Below are 23,681 nucleotides of genomic sequence, written 5' to 3' on the forward strand. Positions count from 1 at the left end.
CTTGTCCTATGATTATCCATTTCAGACATTCACCAATTCACCTCACTTTCTCATTTGGTAACTCATTCATGGTACAGTCCAGTCCACTTTATAGCCGAGCATAAGCAAACATAAGCATTCATATTCATTATGCAGATATAATTTGGCCTAAGCAAGTAATAGTATTCAAGGAAATGAATATAGGAATTGAAGAATAATTTTAGAAGACACAAAGGAATACATTTTCATAAGGGTCCCATTGGTAAAAATAGCATATATACGTGTAAGTAGTATATTCACTATTTTATAAATATTGAGAGTGCGTGCATATTTTTGGTTTTGCTTGTGCATTTTATTGGGAATAAAAGGGGCAGTCTCGAGGTGTTCTGAGGCAAGGTAGGTACTATTTTGTAAGAGAGATACTTAGAGATATATTACCAAACCTGTGTGTATACTTTTACACGTGCTAATTCACTCGCACATGTGAAATCAAACTTGTCTATTATCTGCAGTTTTGGGATGGTAGGTCTGGAAGAAAGTGGGGAGACAAGGTGAAGTGGTAGAAGGTCTAGGAGCACTGGAAAAGGACTGGTGAACTGGTGGAAGTATCGGCAAATTGTTGATTTTAAGTACCCATGCATACGTTATAAAATACCTGCCTCCATGTTTAATTTTGGGTGCTTATTGCATAATGACACAATTATTTTTCATATAAAATATACATGGATATGTTTATAAAATGAATAGAAAAGTATGCATACTGAAACATTTGTACATACTTTTGGAGCAGCAAGACGTGATATTTTAGTGTGTTCACTTATGCATGCAAATGCTGTACTGTGGATAGGTTTGAAAATTGTGCTCAATCTGAACAAGAGTATCTCTCACTGGCTAGAAAAATACTCCTAAAAGTTGAAACATTATTTTTCTTTTTCGTTCAAATAGTTTTCATTAAGTAAACATAATGGGGTAAATTTTAAGACCTGCGCGTGGACATACATGTGCGCACGCTACCCGGCGTGCACACATGTACGCCTGATTTTATGACTTGTGTGTGCAGGCGCGCGCAAGTTATAAAAGCGGGGTCGGCGCATGGAAGGGAGAGCTTACTAGTGCACCTTGTGCTCACCGACGCCCGTGGGCTTCCCCCGTTCCCTCCCCCTAACCTAACCTTCCCACCCATTCCCCTAACCTTTCCCCCCTAGCCCTACTCTAACCCCCCCAAAATTTTTATCTAACCATTTGCGCCCCGCCCCCGGACTACCCCTTTTTGCAAGCCCCGGGACTTACACGCGTCCCGGGGCTTTACGTGCATCGCCTGGTCTTTTTAAAATAGGTCCAGTGCGCGTAATCCCCCCTATGCGCGTAAATCCAGAGGATTTACGCGTGTAAGGCTTTTAAAATCTGGGTCAATATTTATTCATCTGGGAGGATACTACTAACATAGTTTATCTAAGGGTACAAAAGACTAGGTTTCAATTATAGCACCTAGGATTCACAATGCTTTATTTATTTATTTTATTTTTAAGTCTTTTCTATACCGTCGTTTGGTGGGGACCGTCACAACGGTTTACATTAAGGCACATAAAAGTAATGATACTACAATGTGTCCGTTTACATAGGTGCCATAAGGTTCGGTAACATAGTTTGTTATCAATGTTAGTTGTTAAATGTGATTAATCATGTCCATGTCTTTCCTTCTCAGTTTTAATTACAGAGCTAATTTTACAAATGTAACTTATCCATTAATAATGGTGTGCTATATCTTAAAAAACTACATACTTAGTGAATTTCTGCAGTGTGTATGGTTGTTTAATTGTTCGTGCTTTGCCCATCCTTGATCTATAGGTTTCCATATTTCCTGAAACTTCCAAAATCTATTATATATTTCAGCTGCTGTAGCTTCAAATTTATACATCAAAATTATATTATTATTGTTTTAGATTTAGCTCATGCCTTTTTCCATCAGTTGTATATCTTTTCATGAATTATTTTTTCCAGTTGCTAAGGATGAGTTTTAAGGCCAAGGAGAAAAAAAAATAGTTTCTTATTCAATGCAGCAATATCTTCTGTAATTACAATCGATTTCCAAAGAATCATTGGAAATGAAAACTCACATTGGACATTCAGTTTATTCTTCCTTATACACCCCTCCAAAATGTCCTCATGTACGTGTATGGCATGTATGGCAAAATCAACATTCATTACCTTCCTGAACACTGAATTTGCAGATTTTTTACTGCTGTCCAGACTTCCCTATGTGAACATCAAAATCTACAATGAATTGATCCATTATGCAGGTTCCATATAGGCCTCAAGTCATTTTCCTATTTTTTTCTACTTCTCGGCAAGCCCCAGTAACATAAACAGGGAAATGTGACAGCAGAAAAAAACATGTGGCCTGCCCATCCATAACAACCAGTGAGCTCTATTACAATCCCTACCAGTTCTTCAGAGTTCCCCTGTGCTTATCCCTTGCTTTCTTGGATACTGTCTCTACCATCTCTACTGATAGGCTGTTCCATTCATCCACCCACCACCTTCTCTGTAGAGAAATTAGATTTCTCATCAGTCTACTCCTTTCATCCTCATCCCATGATCCCTCATTCTAGAGCCTCCTTTTTGTTGAAAAAGGCCCAACTCCAGTGCATTGATACCATGAAGATATTTAAATGTCTTTTTCATACCTTCCCACCCTTAAACCTTTCCTCTAGGGAATAAATGTTTAGATCTTTAAGTCTGTATATGTTTTATGACAAAGACCATTGACCACTTTGGTAGCCACCCCTTGGACCAATTCCATCTGGTTTCTATTCTTTTGAAAGTGTTGTCTCCAGAATTATACATTACATAGTATTCCAAATAAAGTCTCACCAGGGACATACCAGGAATTTTCATCTCTTTATTTCTGTTGGCCATTCCTCGCCATATGTACCCAAGTAACTTTCTGGCTGTGCTGCTGCCTTATCCACCTGTATGGCCACCTTGAGATCATTAAATATTATCACCCTAGATCCCGCTTTTGTTTCATGAATAGAAGAATATCACCTGCTATTCGGTACCTCTCTGGTGTGTTGTTGCAGCCCAAATGCATGACCTGCATTTTTTAGCATTAAATCTTAGCCTCCTAACTTTAGATTTTTACTCAAGCTGGCAGTGCCAGGGCATGACATGATCACGGAGAACTGGGGTCTTGCTAGCATGAAGTGGCTTGAAGGTTCCGCAGGTGATTCATTTTGTGTATACCCCATTCCCTTTTCACTTGAATGCATAGAATTCTGTAGATTCCCTTGACAAATTTTAAAAGAAAAGTGCAGCCTTTTATGTGTTTCCATTTGATCAAACAGTATCTGTGTACTATGTTGCGTAGGAGGTGGATCCTTGGGCTGAGGTGGGGTTGAAGCAACCTGTAGGCGAGGGCCTGTGGGTCCCCACCATCAGCAGGCAGAGTGGGCTGAAGCTGGAGGCCACTGGAGCTTCACCTACACCAGCTCACATTCCCCTCGGGTTGAGCCTTTGGGTGCCGGGGCCAACAGGACTTAGGTGGGCCTCAAGGTTAAGTACAGGTAGTAGATGGTTCAGCCCAGAGACAGCAGCCAGCAGCCAGCAGATGGCGTGGTCCTATCCTGGATGGAATGTGGAACTCAAGCACCAAGGAACAAGAAGGAACTGAAGGTGCCTGAGCAAAGGGAGGCTGAAGCCTTAATAGTCCGTGTCCAAAGGATAGGGACAGAGGTGTCACTGTCAAGCTTGAATGGAAGCTGGCAGCACTTGAAAGGTGTAGCAAGAAATGTGGAACTCTAGACTCAAGAAAGTCTGAGGCGAAGTCATTCACAGCAATGGTCAAGGCACGGAAAAGGCAGGAGTGGTCAGATGTAGCAATGGTCAAGGCATGGAGAAGGCAGGCGTGGTCAGACGGGGCAATGGTCAAAGCACGGAGAAGGCAGGCATTGTCAGACGTAGCAATGGTCAAGGCATGGAGAAGGCAGGCGTGGTCAGATGGAGCAATGGTCAAGGCATGGAGAAGGCAGGTCTGGTCAGACGTAGCAATGGTCAAGGAACAGAGAAGGTAAGCATGGTCAGACGTAGCAATGATCAAGACACGGAGAAGGCAGGCGTAGTCAGACGTAGCAATGTTCAAGGCATGGAGAAGGCAGGTGTGGTCAGACATAGCAATGATCAGGCTTGGAGAAGGCAGGTAAGGTCAGGCGTAACAGTGGTCAGGCTTGGAGAAGGCAGCAAGATCAGGTGTAGCGATGGTCAGAACCAGGAAGTCAATCAGCACCCAGACGAAACGAACACAGAACAGGAACCAGGAACTTGGAGAAACATGAACACGAAGCAAGGCTCACAGAGAAGCAACAAGTACGAGGAAACCTGGAACAGAAGACCAAGAAGAACTGTTGCAAAGGCAAGGCTTCAGTGCGAGGCCTGAGCATTTAAGTGCTGAGTCAGGTTCCCACCACGGGCCCTTTAAAGGTTTCACTGGTGCGCGCGCACGTACCTAGGGAGGGGTGTGGCACTGCCAGCGGCGTCTCTCTGCAAACCCGCGGAGAGGCCCGATGGATGGATGCATCCTGGCTGGAGGTCCTGGGAAGTGGAGCAGGGCCGGAGGTGCTGGCAGAAGTCAGGACTGGCAGCCCACCACCACCAGCGATGAGGAGCTGGAGCCTGAAGCTTGTGTATAGAAGTGAGAGGGCTGCACCACGGGGCTGCCATGAGCGGCGAGCATAACATACTATCGGGCCAATACAGTACAGTGCACTCCGATGGAGCGCACTGTTAACCCTCTATTGGACGCGCATTTTTGACGCGCTAGCATTACCCCTTATTCAGTAAGGGTCCGAAAATGCACGTCCAACCCCCCGAACCTAATAGCGCCCGCAACATGCAAATGCATGTTGATGGCCCTATTAGGTATTCCTGCGCGATTTAGAAAACAAAATGTGCAGCCAAGCCACACATTTTGCTTTCAGAAATTAGCGCCTACCCAAAGGTAGGCGCAAATTTCTTCGGGCACCGGGAAAGTGCACAGAAAAGCAGTTTTTACTGCTTTTCTGTGCACCCTCCGACTTAATATCATGGCGATATTAAGTCGGAGGTCCTGAAAGTTTCCAAAAGTAAAAAAAAAAAAAAAATTGAAGTCGGCCCGCGGCTGTCGGGTCAAAAACTGGACGCTCAATTTTGCCGGTGTCCGGTTTCCGAGCCTGTGGCTGTCAGCGGGCTCGAGAACCGACGTTGGCAAAATTGAGCGTCGGCTGTCAAACCCGCTGACAGCCGCCGCTCTGGTCCAAAAGGAGGCACTAGGGACGCGTTAGTGTCCCTAGTGCCTCCTTTTGCCTGTTTTTACCGTTGGGCCTAATTTGAATAGTGAATCATGCGCATAGGAGAGTGGCCTGTGAGCGTGCCGGGAGAGTAGGTGTTCATGCTAAAAAGGAGGTGCTAGGGAAAAATATGTGTCCTTAACACCTCCTCGCCATTGGGTGCACAGGAAAGGTAGTTGTCAAGTGGGTTGGGAAAAGGGATGCTCAATCTTTGAGCATTTATTTTCTCCCACTACCGACATAGACACGCACAAGATACACGGCCTGGACCGTATATCTTTTGTGTGTATTGGGCGTACAGAATTTTTTAAAAAATAAATACTGCTTTATTTGGTTCCTCCTACTTAGTATCGTGACAATACTATTAGAAGGAATCACAGAAAGCAGGATTTTTCTTTTTTTTTCAATGTATGGCATTGCATGGCATAGAATTTGCCACATTGCAAGGGTGCATTGGCCGCGCAGAAAATGTATTAGATCATGGGGATTAGCTAATAGCCTCATATATATGAATTTACATGTGATGAGTGCTATTAGCTATACAGTGATTTGCATGCGCATTTTGGACACGCTAATCCCCGGATTGGATCAGGGGTTATGGACGCGCGTCCAATTGCATGTTAAGCCATGCGCAGCAGCTAGCACACAGTATTGCATCAGCCCCTGTGTGTGTAAATAGAATTGAAAATTACCACCTAAATTACCAAATTTGGATTAGGATTGGTAGCCAGTGGGGAAGGGGAGAAATTCACAGCCCAATGGATTGGCCAAATCGCTGAAGGGGAGATGGTATTGACAGCAGAAATAGGAATGGTAAATGCGAGAAGGGATATGGAGGTATTTCATTTCAAGTGTTTGTGTGAGAGAAGGTATCAGTGGAGAACTGGGGGGGCGCATGTAGTACATGCAGGCTGTGGACTATGAGCAAAGGGATCACAGGGGATGTGGAGTGTGTGCAATTAGCCAGGAAAACATTCTTCTGCCTCTGTCTCTGTCTTCTGCCCATGTAAAGAATCTCTATTTTGCTTTTTGAAAGTTCTCCAGGATCCACAATTGTTCTGGTTTTGGATAGGACAAAATTGCTTGATTGAGAATATTCTCCTCAGTCCAGGTCCAATAATTCTCAAATTATGTCTCAGACTCCTTTCATTTCAGTAATGGTGTTACTTAGTCCTGTAGCAGTGTCACAGTATCATGCAATGAGGCAATTCTTTCCTCTGATTTATCCACTGTCTTTTGAAATAAAAAGAATTGTGCTGCAAGAGAAGCCATCCCCATTTACATATTCTTAGTTGCGCTGTGAGTCTCTGTTGTTATTACCCTTAGGGATGCAGCTCCCTCATGATCATGGTTTCTGACTTAGGGATGTGCAAAAGGAAAAAATTCATTTTGATTCGGTATTCGTTTCACCGGGACCCAAATCCGTTGCATTCATTTCATAGGGGGGAAAACCAATTTGTTGATTAGTTTTATTCGTTTTCCTATTTCCCATTAAAGTCAATGGGGAAAGTATTTGCAACCTATTTTTGGCTGCAGAATTGGAGTTTTCTTATCAATTCTGATGAAACTTTTGGGGAGCAATCATAAGAATGAGAAAAGAGTTCCAAGGTACATAGACTGTGGCAAAGTGACACCAAAGTGGCATAAATAGCCTAAGGCACTTTAAAGGGGCAAGGGGATACCAGAAGTGGCAAGAGTGCTTTAACAGAGGTGCAAAGCAGCAGCGAGAGTGTCAAAAACACACCATAGCTTCAAAAGAGAGCACCGATAACAGATGCATGAACCCTCAAAGGCAGCATGACAGGCAAAGTGGCAAGACAAGTGGCATCAACATCCTACAGCACAATGAAAGGGGAACATAGCAAGCAGAAAGACTAGCACCAACTCACTGAGCAACTATGATAGTGGCAAGAACACCACAAGGAGTTGAGTGAGTCATCTGGTGTATGGCAGCAAGGCAGAGTGGCAGAAAGCTGAAAGGGGCAAGACAGGCTGGCAGAGCGGAGGTAGTTTGGTCCCTGTGGTTTTGATAGGGGCAAGACAGGCTGGCCCCGGGGAGATTTCCCTTTCCTTTGAGCAGGAAAGGGCTCCCTAGAATGGGTTTGCCCCCTTGAGTGGGGTGTTTCCATTGGCGTCTAGTGAGCTCTCGCTGGTCTTTTAAAATCTGGTGGACGTAGCAGATATACAAATGAGAATTTTCAAGGCTGAGGCGGAGGAGGGTGGATGTGAACAGCAGTTCAACATGGGTCAGAGGGTAGATACAGCCTGGCTACACCGAGCACTGCGACATGGAGCAGGGTGCCATGTGAACAGCGGTTCAACATGGGTCAACCAGTGCTAAGAGATAGGCTGGATACCCGGGGAGAGTTCCCTTTCCTTTGAGCAGGAAAGGGCTCCTTGGAATGGGTTGCCCCTAAAGTTTATAATGGTACAAATTGTTCGTATGTAAGCATGTGCAAACAGATCATGACTTCATGAGCAAGATGGAGAAAGTTCTCTTCTCTGCCCTGAAACTAAAAGAAAATTGTTTTATTTAAGGATCCATGCTGTGAAGGATTAGTATTTTGAATTGCCGGAGACTGAAGTTTCCCTTTGCAATGAGGGTTCACCCGTTAGGACCAAAAGAAGCCCTGACGTCATCTCCCGCCCAATCTTCAATATCGACATATGTTGACTTTGTACCCTAGTGCCTCTGTAAATTATGGGAAAACAGAGGATGAACTAGAGTGCAACTACCAACAGTTTTCTATAGTACTAGAAGACACATTAATGTTCGCACCTAAGAAAGATTTAGGGAACATGGCCCATATTATGAAGATCATGAAAACTATTGAGCATATGAAATATGCAAGCTCCAAACATCTTAAGTTAACTTTTTATGTTCATAATTCCAAATGTGGATGGACAGGCACAGCATTAGAGGTCAAGTCCTTGTAGGGACATAAAGCCTGGCCAGACAGACACAGATATCGAGGATAGAGGTCAAGCCCTGGTAGATACGTAAAGCCTGGATGGACAGGCACAGCCTCGAGGATAGAGGTCAAGCCCTGGTAGGGACATAAAGCCTGTATGGACAGGCACAGCATTCGAGGATAGAGGTTAAGCCCTGGTAGGGACATAAAGCCTGGATGGACAGACACAGCATTAGAGGTCAAGCCCATGTAGGGACATAAGGCATGGATAGACAGGCACAGCAAGGATAGAGGTCAAGCCCTCATAGGGACATAAGGCTTGGACGGACAGGCACAGCATTCAAGGTCAAACCCTTGTAGGGACATAAGGCCTGGACGTATAGGCACAGCATTCGAGGTCAAGCCCTTTTAGGGACATAAGGCCTGGATGGACAGGCACAGCATTTGAGGTGAAACCCTTATAGGGACATAAGGCCTAGACATACAGGCACAGCATTCAAGGATAGAGGTCAAGCCCTCGTAGGGACATAATGCCTGGATGGACAGGCACATCATTAGAGGTCAAGCCCTCATAGGGAGATAAGACCTGGACAGACAGGCACAGCATTAGAGGTCAAGCCCTTTTAGGGACATAAGGCCTGGACAGACAGGCACAGCATTAGAGGTCAAGCCGTTTAAGGGACATAAGGCCTGGACAGACAGGCACAGCATTAGAGGTCAAGCCCTCGTAGGAACATAAGGACTGCACGGACAGGCACAGCATTAGAGGTCAAGCCCTTTTAGGGACATAAGGCCTGGATGGACATGCACAGCATTAGAGGTCAAGCCCTCATAGAGACATAAGGCCTGGACAGACAGGCACAGCATTTGAGGTCAAGCCCTTTTAGGGACGTAAGACCTGGATGGGCAGGCACAGCATTTGAGGTCAAGCCCTTGTAGGGACGTAAGGTCTGGATGTAGAGGCACAGCATTAGAGGATTTCCTTTGTGCAGGTATGTTGTGGTTTGATCTGTCACTTCTTCTTGAACTGGTTCATTGCCAGAAGAAAATGGCATCTTTTTCATTTCTGAAAGATAATTCTACAGAGGATGTTTTTAGTGCAATAGAGACTGCCATTTGTGAAGAAATGAGCTGGAGCTTATTTGTGAATACCCAGAAGCTATTAACTGTACTTATGCATTTCAGTTGATGACAAAGGAATATGAAGAGCTCTCAGAAATAAGAAAATCGCTACTCAAGTCCAAATCTACAATATCAACCTATGTTGCCTTTGTAGTTTACACAGTGCTTCTGTAAACTATGGGAACACAGAGGATGAACTAGAGTGCAACTACCACCAGTTTTCTATAGTACTAGAAACATTAATGTTGGCACCTAAGAAACATCTAGGGAAAATGGCCCATATTATAAAGGTCATGAAAAGTTTTAGGTATATGAAATATGCAAGCTCCAAACATCTGATGTCAGCTTTTTATGTTCTTACATTCCAAATGTGGGCGGACAGGCACAGCGTTAGAGGTCAATCCCTTTGAGGGACATAAGGCCTGGGGTAGATAGACAGGCACAGCATTCGAGGTCAAACCCTTGTAGGGACGTATGGCCTGGACAATTGATGGACAGGCACGGCGTTTGCTGTCAGGCCCTTGTATGGACATATAGCCTGGACAGTGGACAGACTGGCATAGCAATTCAGGTCAGGTACATGTGCTGCAGTGCTGATTTTATTTATTTATTTATTTGTTTGTTTGTTTGTTTGTTTATTTGTTTATTTCTTTGTTGAGTTTTATATACCGTCATTCGGTAGAGCCATCATAACGGTTTACAGATTATGTATAACTTAGTAGTTAACGGTTATTATCTGGAGCATAGGAGGTAGCTGTAGCTGCTGCAAGGCTTTCAATTGCTTTTATTCATCTTTCCATTCACAGGAAAAATTCGGAAACCCAAGCAAAGGTAGGTTTATTTTCAAAAATACTAGTATTTCCATCAACTCTGGTGCCAGCCTTGAGCGGTGAGGGCTCATGATATCCCCTGTCTTTGAAAATACATGTTCACTGGGCACACTGGTTGGTGGACATGATATCGCTGAGCCACTTTGGCTAGGTGTTACTAGACAGTGGACTTGTGTGCCCAATATGCCAGCAGATCTGTCTGCATGTCCTCTGTGGGCTCTGAGAGATACCGTGTCACTGACAGTTGTACTGATGTCTCCTTTGCTTGGGTGGGCTGAGAGTTACTCATGCCAGCTGCTTTCTCTCTAGCCTGTAGCACAAAATATGAATCTTTATGGGCAGCATGCCTTTGGCATACTGAAGTGGAGGAGGAGGAGGTACTAGCTGTCGCTGACAGTGTTCCTCATGCTTGGGCTAGCACAACTCTGAAGTGCCCACCGCTGTTTCCTCCTCTGCTTCATGCCTAATCTGACTCTGCCTATGGCGCTCCTGATCACGGACTTTTGCTAACAGCAGTTCCTTTAGAAATGAGAGACAATTGGACTGTAGGGCCAGTTTCCCTTTCACACGGGGATCACAGACTGTGGCAAGCATGTATGTGCGCTCGTTAAAGGCCCTAATCTCTCTTGCTCCTGCTCCTGCAAAATGACCAGACAATGCAGCACCTCAGCTGTCATTCCCTCTTCCTGTTTAAAGCCCTCCAAATTTTCCTCCAGAAACTTAACTATAGGGATGATGTCAGCCAAGGTGGCCCTTCTGGAACTCAGCTCCTCCATGACATCCTTGGAGGGCTGCAGAATTTTTACCAGCTGACGCATGACTAACCAATCATGAAGCCCTAGGGGATTCTGCACACCTATGTCCATTGTACCAGAAAGTTCATGAAGGGGTGTCTGCAGCTCCACTAACCTCTGCAGCATCATAAAGGTGGAATTCCACCAGGTGGTAATGTCTTGAATGAGACGCTTGTGAGGCATCCTCAAATCAGTCTTCTTTTCATGGAGAACCTGACCCGCCTTCACACTTCTGTGGAACTGTGCTGCTATGTTCCTGCACTTGTGTATTAAAGTATGCAGGTATTCAGAGCTGACTTCACTACCAGGTGCAGAGTGTGTGCAAAACATCAGATATTCTGAAAGCATCCATCAGATATTGCCTTAACCATGTTTGCACCATTGTCTGTGACAAAGAACCCTGCCTGAGGATTCCTGTCTCGCTGGTGTAGCTGCCACCCCACCAGCATCTGTCTGATGCATGCTAGAATATTGGCTGAGGTATGGGCCTCATTTGTCAGGTGGGTGTGCAGTAAAGCCCACCTCCACCCTGATACTTGTTCACTAATAGAGCTGCTGCCTGCCCCTGCCTCAGCCAGGTCCCACCAGTGTGCTGTCAGGGAGAGGTAAGAGGGTGCAGCATTCATGGCGGTCCAGATATTGCAGGTGAAATGCACACTCCCCTGTACCTTAGCTAGCAGCGCTTGGATGCAACTGCGACACTGCTTATACAGGCTGGGGATGACCTTTGTGCTAAACGTGGTTCTGGAGAGGAGTGTAATTTGGAACTATGATCTTCGGAAAATGCTTGAAACCCACATTCTCTACTATCTGCAAGGGCTGGTCATCAAGGGCAATCATTTCCCCAATGGTCCTGGTTACAACTTTTGAGGCTGCCTGCCTCCTACCCCGGGATAGCGTTACCGCACACCGCTTCTGCCACATGGCAGGGGGCTGCTGGCCTGCCACCTGACTGCTAGAAGGGGCTGAGGGCATGGGATGACTCTGCTTCTTTTCAACCACTTTACGCTGCCTGGAAAATAAAAGTGATTCTGCAAAACTGGCTGCCCACAGGCACAGTGCCTTGATGTATGCACTAATGTAATGTATGTGCACACAACAAAGTTGTAACTACAAAAGAGGCCCACTGGGGTTTTGGTTTCAGAGAGCACTGCTGTCTCAATATACATAAGTTTGCAAAACTGTCCACTGCCCACTGTCACTGATGCTCAGTGCACTGCCTTCTTGGATTAAAAGAGCACAGAGAGACTGTGAGTTCAATAAAAATAAAACTGCAGTTAACAAAAAGCCTGGCTTGGCACAGCAGCAAAATCGATGAAATATCTTTTTCAATGACAATTCTATCAAAGTAGCTAGAAATTCAATATATCTCCCACCCACAACACCCAAATGCTGCTTGCAACCTACCCCAGGGGGTAAAATAAGCAGTACAATTCCACTGCTAGTGCTTACAGCTTCTCTCAGTGGCACAGAGAGACCATCTCAGATCAATTTAAAAAAGTGTGGTAAAAAAAAACAGGTCTAGCTGGCAATGCAGTCAAATCGAACAAATATCTTTTTCTATCGAAGTAGCTAGCAATTGAATACAGATTTGAGACACTCAAACTAGCTCTGAATTCAGCCACTTCCCCGGACCACCTCCCCAGAACATCCCCACCAAGAATGTGCGTGGCATGCCACATGCTAAATGTATAAATAGTGCTGCGTCATCAGGAATAGCGTCACAGAGCACTGAGTGAGAGTGGTGATGGGCCGCATTTGAAAAATGCTTAGCTCTGATAGGTTGTATTCTGGTCTCCTTGCCAACCTGTCTGATCCACTCTTTGACAGGGCTGTGAGGTCACTTATGACTCACAGGAAAGGGCTGGTTTTTTGCTATGGATACTCCCACATGGCCTTCTCTTATTTCAAATGGCCGCTAAGAAATCACTGCGAGCCAAAAGAATGAAACTAATGATATGTTTGTATTCGTTGGGGATCGCAATACGTTTCGCGAACCCATGAATACAATGAATAGGGATGTATACTTTGTGGATTGCCAATGCATTGCAAATGAATGCACATCCCTAGTTTCTGTTTCAGTTTCTGTGGTGATGGAAGATCCCATTTGGACTTCTTGATTCCCATGTGATTCTATGATTGCCATTTTCACATTTCCTGATTTACAACTGGCCATTGCAGTTATCTCTAAGGATAACATTTGGAGAAAACATCAGTTTCCCTTGTATGGTTTACTAATTTTTTGCTTGTTTCTCAGACAACAGATCTTTCATATAGCCAGTCAGCAGAAGTGTCTCTTGTTGAGGCACTCTTCACTAAAGTGGATTTTCCATTGATTTCATAATCCAGTATAATGGTTCATTTAGAAAGTCAAAGAAAGAAAAAGGAGAGTTGTTTAATTCACATCACTCCTCAGGAAATTCTTGTAAAGATTTCATTGGTCCAGATCTCTTTTCAGTAATAATATGAATCCTTCAATGAGACATTCAGGGAGTGGGCATGCAGCAGGTTTTTGCAAATATACCCAAAACATTCTCATTTTCTCTGTTTTAAAACTGAAAGCTTGTAGAAATAAAGGTCAACAAACAGCTTGTATGTCATACCTGTTTATTGGACTAACAATACATTTGTGACTAGCCTTTGATAACTATACTCTTCATTAGTTCATTGCAAAATGAAGTTAGAGAAAATAAAGGATGCTGTACTGACAAGCACATAGAAGCACTAGATGAAGAAAGAGAGGTGAATTAAGGGAAGAGACGTAGGAAAGGCATAAGTATTATTTAATTTTTTTTTGTTTTAAGTTTGAAGATGCCAAGCAGAGAAGACATTCAGATTGCTTCAAGGATGAGGGCAGTCACGAAGAAAGAATAAAAGTGGGAAGAGGTACTGAATGTGAACAGAATGAAAAACAAGAGCTCAGGATAAAAGAAAGTGTAAGTAGATATTAGTGATGTCTTATTATTTTTCTCTTTTGTATTCAAGCTGGTTTCTCTCATTAAATGCTTGACCCAGTTATTAGAGTGCACTTTGTGAGACATGCAGCATGAAATAGACAGACTTTGTTATTTTAGCAAGACTTGGATTGGATGATACACATAGCTTACAATAATGGTGGTAGCTGGCTAATTTAAGTCATAAAATAAAAAATCCTTGGAAGAGAACAAGATGGTGCATCTTTTTTTTTTTCTACCAAAATTAAATCGGTGTTATAGCTATTGGGTTATCTAAAGCAGGAGTGTCATAGTCCAATCCTTGAGGGCCACAAACCATTCATAGCTAGTGAATATGCATGAGGTGCAGTTGTATATATGCTGCTTCAGCGTTGTGCAGATCTATTATGTAAATATTCACTGGCTATGTCTAAAACACTGACTGGTTTGTGGCCCTCAAAAACCAGCATTGGATAACCTTGTCTTACAACATTTATCTTTTTTTTTATATATATTCTGCTTTTTGTATATTACATTCAGATACTGTAGGTATTTCCCAGAGAGTTTACAATCTAACGGGACGATTCAGTAAAGTCCGCGGGAGAGCGGGCGAACGCCAGCTCTCCCGGCATGCGCACAGGCCACTCGCCTGTGCGCGCAATTTTGGATTTAAATGAGGCTCGGTGGTAGAAACAGGCGTGTCCCTAGCGCCTCCTTTTGGCCCGGAGTGGCGGCTGTCAGCGGGTTTGACAGCCGATGCTCAATTTTGCTGGCGTCGGTTCTCGAGACCGCTGACAGCCACGGGCTTGGAAACCGGACGCCAGCAAAATTGAGCGTCCAGTTTTTGACCAGACAGCCGCGGGCCGACATCAAAATTTTTTTTTTCTTTTCTTATCCTTCGGGACCTCCGACTTAATATCGCCAAGATATTTCACATACATATAAATGAGAAAAAACCTTTTGTACATTAGGACAATAGTACCATCAATATAAGAGAAAAGTCCACATCAAGACAGATTTTGTCTTGTAACTGAGTCAAGCATGACACCAGCTCAATCATCCTCCATTCTGAATACATGAAACAAACTGTAGATGATGCCTTGGAAATTAATGACCCCAGCCCTTCATTAGATTATTTGAACAAGGATATCTGATTCGGGTACTCAAGCCTAACTATGCCTATTCTAAGTCCTAGGAGGAGCCATCAAGTTACAAAAATGACTGTTCTCTGTTATCAGTAAGCAGACCCACTGGGTGTCTTCCTGTGCTAAGCCTCAATTCACCCCCGGTCAGCATTCATTCTTCCAAGGCTGTGCCCAAGCCACACCTTTGTGTGAGATTTCACTACCCTCCCCTAAGCTAGTTTCCCTTCCCCCCAATACTATGCTTGAGCACCTGGTGCACCAGGGATAACATGCATAATTAACATGTATATAACTGTCTTACTAACATACGGGCTCTGTTGGAGCGCACTGTACTGTATCGGCGCACTGTATCGGCGCACTGTTAACCCTCTTTTGGACGCGCGTTTTCGATGCACTAGCGTTACCCCTTATTCAGAAAGGGGCCGAAAACACACGTACAACCCCCCCGAACCGAATAGAGCCCGCAACATGCAAATGCATGTTGATGGCCCTATTAGGTATTCCCGCGCGATTCAGAAAACAAAATGTGCAGGCAAGCCGCACATTTTGCTTTCAGAAATTAGCGCCTACCCAAAGGTAGGCGCTAATTTCTTCGGGAACCGGGAAAGTGCAGAGAAAAGCAGTAAAAACTGAAAGTTTCCAAAAGTAAAAAAATAAATAAATAAAATTTGAAGTCGGCCTGTGTCTGTCGGGTCGAAAACTGGACGCTCAATTTTGCCGGCGTCCGGTTTCCGAGCCCGTGGCTGTCAGAGGGCTCGAGAACCGACACCGGCAAAATTGAGCGTCGCCTGTCAAACCTACTGACAGCCGCTGCTCTGGTCCAAAAGGAGGCACTAGGGATGCACTATGTCCCTAGAGCCTCCTTTTGCCTGTTTTTACTGCTGGGCCTAATTTGAATAGTGAATCATGCGCACAGGAGAATGGCCTGTGTGCGCGCGCGCCCGCTCTCCCGCGGACTTTACTGTATCGGCCCGATAGTTTTAATAATTACTAATGTGGATGGATAGGGAGGGAAAACCTCTGGTCATAGGCACAGGCAACAAAGAAGGGAAGCTATGAGAACTGTAAGAATTGAAATCTACAAGCTCCACCATCACGCTAGCCCTATAGCCAATATGGGGCCACTGGCCCCAGATAAATGTGGTAGATAAAAGCGGAGCACTCGATCATCAGCCCAGCCATGTGTTTTTTATGCAGACAATGCCATACCAAGAAGATGGAAGCACCCTCTGAATCCCCTCTTACCTCAGGCCAGCAGACCTGGTGAGTTCTGGAGGTGCCCCCAGTCAGGTATATCAGTGCCCTGTTTCAGATGGCACCCTTGCATTTGTTCTAAGGAGCCACCCATTTCTGCAAACCAGATCAATAACTGTATCTTAGAGGACCCAAGCTTGGATTTTAATTATGTCACAGATGTCAGGTTCATACATATTTTATAATCAGATTAGTCTGTCACTGCATACTCTAAAACCTTGCTCTCTCCTACCTGGGTTTCTATTTCATAACCCCTTACTTACTTTTTTAATGCCTCTTGTATTGTTTCTTTATCTATAATGTAGATACTACTTATGTCTGGGTTCTTTGTACTCTTTGAAAATAGGAAATGCTCATTTGTATATAGAAACTGAATATTGCACAATGCAATTAAAACCTTTATGGCATTTCCTCACATTTTTTTTTCTTGATTTACATCAGTTGTAAACTGATTAATGAAATAAAAAAATATATAAGTGCAGGGAATAATGAATCTCAGTTCAGCTAGCTGACAATGATTGCCAAAGAAGAGAGTCATTAAAAGGTTATTAGGCCCAAACCAGATTAAACTGAGTGAGGGTCAAAATGTCTCCTAGCATTGACTAAAAATTGTTCTGATGCCCTGATTTTATAAAGATAATGACTTTTAAACTGGTTCTAAAAGCATGATTGAAATCTAGGAGAAGGCATTCTTCAGCTCTCCTCCTTATCTGGTTAATTGATAATACTGCACTTGATGCTTTTGAGCATTAGATTTGTTTCACTGTTAACAGAGTAATGCTGTGCAGTTGATGATGTTCATTTCATCGAGGGGCTCCTGGTGAGTGGGAATATTTTTCTTAATGCAAGATCACCTTTTCATAAGACTTTCAGCGTCAAAGATTCAGTAATGGTGATAGTGGTATGCACTGCACATTTTTTTGATTTCTTTTGTTTCCTGGCTTTGCTTTTGTTTGTTTTCTTTTGCTTATTTAAGATGAAAGAAACCAAATCAGAAAAGAGGAAATGAACAAAATGAAATAAAAAAAAAAAGTGGGGTCTCACCCCTTTCCCCATGAGCAAAAGTATAAAAAAAAAAAAAGGCTCCTCCACACCTTTCTAGCACCTTTCTAACCCCAGTCTCTCACCCCGTCCATTGGCTCCAAATAGAGTAAGAGCCTTGAGTTGTCAGCGCCATCTTGAAAAGGAATGGCAGCAGAGCAGGAGCGAGTCAGGACTGCTCCTGCCATATTTGGAGATGTACGAAGGAGAAAAATACTAGGGGGTGGAGCCAAAGGGAGGTAGGAGGGGTGGGGGGAGAGGCAGAGATAGGGCCCGGGATATAGATATATGTTTTTTTAAACAAACTTTTTTCTTTCATTTTGTTTTCAAAATGAAAGGACGCAAAGAAGGGAATATTACTGACGTTTTCAGTTTTGTTTCCAACATAAGCTTATCCTGATTAACACACCAGGTTTTATTTGTAACCTGATCTGAGTATATTACCATTATAGCTACTACTGATTATAACCTTATAGAAGCATATGCAATAAAATTTAAGCCAAACATGTATTTGCATGTGAGTTAGTTAAAATTAAACAGATGTGGTAAAATGCAACTTAACGACGAGTGAGGTTATCAAATATGCAGATGATACAAAATTATTCAGAGTAGTTAAATCACAAGCAGATTGTGATAAATTGCAGGAGGACCTTGCGAGATTGGAAGATTGGGCATCCAAATGGCAGATGAAATTTAATGTGGATAAGTGCAAGGTCATGCATATAGGGAAAAATAACCCTTGCTGTAGTTACATGATGTTAGGTTCCATATTAGGAGCTACCACCCAGGAAAAAGATCTAGGAATCATAGTGGATAATACTTTAAAATCGCCTCAGTGTGCTGCAGCAGTCAAAAAAGCAAACAGAATGTTAGGAATTATTAGGAAGGGAATGATTAATAAAATGGAAAATGTCATAATGCCTCTGTATCGCTCCATGGTGAGACCGCACCCTGAATACTGTGTACAATTCTGGTCACCGCATCTCAAAAAAGATATAATTGCGATGGAGAAGGTACAGAGAAGGGCTACCAAACTGATAAAGGGGATGGAACAGCTTCCCTATGAGGAAAAGCTGAACAAGTTAGGGCTGTTCAGCTTGGAGAAGAGACGGGGGGATATGATAAAGGTCCTTAAAATCATGAGAGGTCTTGAATGAGTAGATGTGAATTGGTTATTTACACTTTCATATAATAGAAGGACTAGGGGGATTCCATGAAGTTAGCAAGTAGCACATTTAAGACTAATCGGAGAAAATTATTTTTCACTCAACGCACAATAAAGCTCTGGAATTTGTTGCAGAGGATGTGGTTAGTGCAGTTAGTGTAGCTGGGTTTGAAAATGGTTTTGATAAGTTCTTGGAGAAGTCCATTAACTACTATTAAGTTGATTTCTAGTCAATGACGTCCCCTGAACCAATTCAGCTCCCGCAAGTTTTTGTGGCCTGGTTTGGCTTCTGTTGGAAACAGGATGCTGAGCTTGATAGACCCTTGGTCTGACCCCGCATGGCAATTTCTTATGTTCTTATGTTCTAACATGTTATGCTGTAAATTTTACCAACTGTAAACAAAAAAACAAACCCAACTTTTTCGCACAGTAGTGACATGCATGGCAATCAAAATAAGAATGCCAGGCTGCTTTCTACCTCTTAAAATCCCCCTTACAATCCAAAAAGTAGACTCATGGTCAGAACAGTGGACTGAGAAATAGGGGAAGCCAGCATTTGAATCCCACTTCTCCCACTGATGTTCTTTGTGACCCTGGACAAGTCACTTTATTCTCCATCACCTCAGGTACAAAGTATTGTTAAGTGCTGTGGTGAAGGGTCCTATCTACTGCACCTAAATTTGTAATTTGAGCTCACTTTTGAAAAGATAAGTAATGACGTCTCAAATCCAAACTGAATGGGATAGTTAGCATGAAAGGTGTCTCTATCCCCACCACACTCTTTCTACATAACAGGACCACCATCACCACCACCAAAGAAATTTTCTTCTGTTCCCCTGATGATTACCCTGTGAGGCAATAATCAAATCCATGGGTTCAGTGTGCTGTGCCATAAGACATATTACTTCACAGTTGAATGAGTCTGTTGGTCATTCACCCACCCCAAGCAAGAAAGCCTTCCATTGAAGCTCCCTCTTATAACTGGACTCTTATCACTCCAGAAACAGGTCCATACCAGTCAATATCACCTTTTGGGGTATAGGGGAGGCAGAAGCGGCAAGATTCTTCTCGGGGGGGGGGGGGGGGGGATGTCCTGTATGACTGGGGGAGGGGAGCTTGGGGAAGGGGACTTTTTTTTTTTACCCAGGTTCAGAGGAGAGAAAATCCTTCATGCTATCCAGCCTTTTCCTTTTGGCCCTGTTAGTGCAGGAGTTTTCAGGCTGCAGCATGCACAGAAAAAAAATATTATTACCTGTTCTTAGGCAAGTGTTAAATATTTGCCTCTACACTGCAGAGACTACTTACCACACTATTTCACGAATGCAATAAAGCTATATTTGCATACGATTATTCCTCATTTACATATGGTCACATGCTAATTTTTATAATTACACATTAATGTGATAGGGGACCATCTTAATGTGCACATGTTTTCTGCATAACATTTTATTTTCAACACACGTGAAAGGGTCTCGTTATGCACCTTAAACTTTATTGCATAGGCCCATTAGTTTAGACCCTGTTTTTAAATTATTATCTTTCATTCTGGTCTACAGGAAGCTTCATTTGAAAATAGGACCATTTGTTTTTCCACAGATTGTGTAATGCTTTTGATGAACCAAAGATGGACATATGTAGGACACAGAGAATAAAAACAAATGCTATCAATCTTGACAGTATGATTTATTGCAATGTTTTTGGTGTCACATCATAGCATCCCTTATAGTCTAATTAATTTAATGCAAAATGTTGGCTATAGCATCATAATCTGATAACACATCGTTATATTTTTCTAGCAGACTGTAATGATAAAATGAGCTAGCAGTTGGGTCTGTCTGGAAGGCTGCAATAACTCGAAGTCCTGGTGGAAATGCTGGCACCCCCCGTAGCCAAGTCTGTCCAGCAGGCTACATATACCCGTATATCGACAGTGCAGTAACTTAGAGGTAGCACACTTCCATTTGGAAAGGCCACAGGAACACAGGAGGTTGGATATTAGGGTAACAAATATGCTAGTATTGGTTAGCTATTTAGATTATTAAAAGCTTTGTGGTTAGACATGGGAAGAGGGGTGGTGGCTGGGAACTAAATAGGCAATCTTGCATGCCCATCTACCCAAGAAGGTGGAGTACAGAGACGGACAACTGTCTTGGATAAGAAGTGATATCCTACCAGCAATCACACTGTGACTGGCAGCTGGGATACATCCTTGACAGGAATAACAGGGCAGACTGGATGGGTCAATTAATCTCTTTCTGCCATCATCTATCATGTTACTGTGTTAAATTCTGGAGATCTATGTCATCTACACAGGGTACGTAAACATGCACTTAGCCTGCATTGAAACAGTGACAGAGCTATATTCAAACAAAACAGAAACAAACTTTTCAAAAATATTTTTCTATACCAGTCTATTTTCTGTTTAATACACAATCCATAGAGAATGGAAGCAATGATAGCACGGCCATAAATTTTATAATACTGTACAATGGCCTAACATTTCTTAACTTTACTCTTGGCTTCATTGTGAATTCCGTGGCTGTCTCCAGCGGAAGAACAGTGACATTTGATACACCACAGATTTCATAGCACATCTGCTGAGCAGTTGTAAGCGTGTGCAGGGGAGGCTATGAACATACAACAGCATACATCAAGTAAAACTTATATCTAACTAATCAAGTCCATGGGGACAGTGTGCTGTGTCACAAGGCATATCATTCCACAGTCGAATGAGGTTGTCAGTCATTGGCAGGTTACTGCAGTGCTGGTGTTGTCACCACTCAGCGGCATACCATCTTTTACAGCTGAAAGGGGCAGACTAGGAAAGAAATCTCCGCTCACCCCATCACATATCAATTTGCAAATCAAAAGCAGCAGATCATGTGTTGCACAGCACATACAGTAAGGATATTAAAGAGTAAAGCTACAGTAACATATTTTGCTTTTCATTCTATGAGACTTGATTTATGCAGATTGTTAAAGCTTCAGGTTGCGTGGCAGATGCATTTTCCCATGCTTATTTCCTTGCAGTTTTTGTACCTGAAAGAAAATTTCTCTTATTCCATTTGCAACCACAGGCACATGGTATGCATCGGAATGCCTCTGTTTGTTCAGATCTCTGTGTATGATAATCATTTTCAACTGGAAGCACAGACTGACATTGATATCCCCTTATTAATTTGACCTTGACGGTAGCATCATTTTTTTTTCCAGCTAGGAATCCATTTTCAATTTATTTTTATGAGCGCTGTGGTCAACAGTAGCAGCTTATTACATCACTGTAGGGCCCTGTGTTTCCTGAAAAGAATGCACACTGCAGTTTGCTTAATACCTTCACATTCCATCTACCTCACCTAAGTTAAATTTAACAGGACTTAAAAAAAAACCCTGAAATCATCGGCAAATATAAAACAATGACTTAGTGATGATGATGAGAAAGCCTGCATTTTTATAATTGTACTCCCTTTGATGAGTAAGCCCTTTGATGAGTGCCTTTAGTTAATTTTAAATATATTGGTAGAAAACAAGTAGTGAAGGAAAATATTATTTTAATGTCAATAATGCTAATGAAAGTATGCTAACTTCTATATAAATAAAATATTTTAAAATGTGATGCACTCTGTGTTGTAGTGTAAGTCCAGGTAGCATGAAATATAATGGAAGCATCCCTTTTAATGCTTTGGTGCTCTAGGGATAAAAACAAAATTATTGGGAAAATATCCAGACAACCAGTTCACTCAGTGGTACACTAATTTACAATACCTAAACGTTGGTCACATAGCCTTGTCAAACTGATATTTGCAAACAGAGTACTTTGGAGCTGGTTCATTAATACATGTAATATACAATATGCATAAAAGCTACAGAATTCTAATGAATGCCTATATTTACAAAAAAAAAAAACGTTACAGGCAGGAATTGGATGATATGAAATAATCTCGGCTCTCTACTCAAATGTCAGCATGTTCCATTTTATCCACAAGGTTTCAATTCAATAGTTATGAACCTATTCTTATGAAATTAGAGTATTAAAGTAGTAAGGTTGCTATGCTTTGCAATATGCTTCAGCTGAATTTTGGTAGAACAGAATCAAATGGATATGTACTACAAACAAAAATGAATTTTTTTCTGTCTTTAAAAAAATCAGACTTTTAGGGCTGAATTTTCAAAGCCTTTTAAATGCATAAAATACAGTTTATGTTATAAAATTGCCCTGGGCTCAATGTGCACTCATCTCTATTACACATGCCAGAGATAGGTATTTTCGTCGGTGACATTAGGGTGGAGTTGGGACTTATGCATATACATTTTTAGTTTCAAAAGTAAGGTGCATAAGTTCTCCTGCATGAGTTATGGCCTGCAAAGAACAGGAGTAATTTTATACAGGTTTTGTGGACAGCGAAGTTCAATTACCTGAGCAATTTCATATCAAAAATCTTTTGCACACTTTGAAAATGTGGGATGAAGTCTGTATAAGTTACACACAGACTTTATCCCAAGCAACACACTTATAAAATCACGCTCTTAAAAAATAAAGCCCAGATATTTAAATTGGGTCTATATCATACAGCTATATCAAACCTGTCTGATTTTGGTGCTACATTTGCCCCGGTTTAATCAATCCTTAAACAATCATCTCCAAATGCCGCATTGTAAATTACAATATCAGTTTTCTTCTATAGGCTTGTGTTTGATTTGTACACAAATTTGGTGCATTGGCAAATTTTATTAAGCTGCATATGTATGGATGAGCAGCAGAATTATTTTACTTTCTAACTTCACACAGCAAGATAACAATTTAATCACAATGTCTGCTTAAGGGGTATAAATGTGTTACTAAATGGGGAATGTGAAAATAACCACACAAGAAATAATAGCTTAGGGGCAGGAGCCTTAAAACAACATGAGCTCCCTGGAGACGAGAAAGACTTGGCAAGCCTTGTAGTGACACTAGAGAAAAACCTACATCTGTTGCTAAAACTTTTTCAGAAATGGATGAGATGTATTTTTAAGGCAGAATGCATACCGGAACAGATTGCACTCAAGTCTAGCCTGCTGGTTCTAGTTTATATTATCAAAGGACCACAGTCATTTTTTTTTCCAAGCAGGAATTTTTATAGTTGATAGACTTCAAAAACATATTCTCAACATGTTTTCTTAAAATTTGCACTGAAAAATGTTT

General features: G+C 42.4%; 1 protein-coding gene across 1 annotated transcript in view; it reads right to left on the reverse strand.

Moving 5' to 3' along the window:
* The window catches only part of CDH8 (cadherin 8), a 515,521-nt gene that overhangs the window by 469,530 nt on the left and 22,310 nt on the right, over window positions 1–23,681 (reverse strand). The window lies entirely within an intron of this gene.

Source organism: Rhinatrema bivittatum, chromosome 7 (assembly GCF_901001135.1).
Source record: "Rhinatrema bivittatum chromosome 7, aRhiBiv1.1, whole genome shotgun sequence".
Lineage (NCBI taxonomy): Eukaryota > Metazoa > Chordata > Amphibia > Gymnophiona > Rhinatrematidae > Rhinatrema > Rhinatrema bivittatum.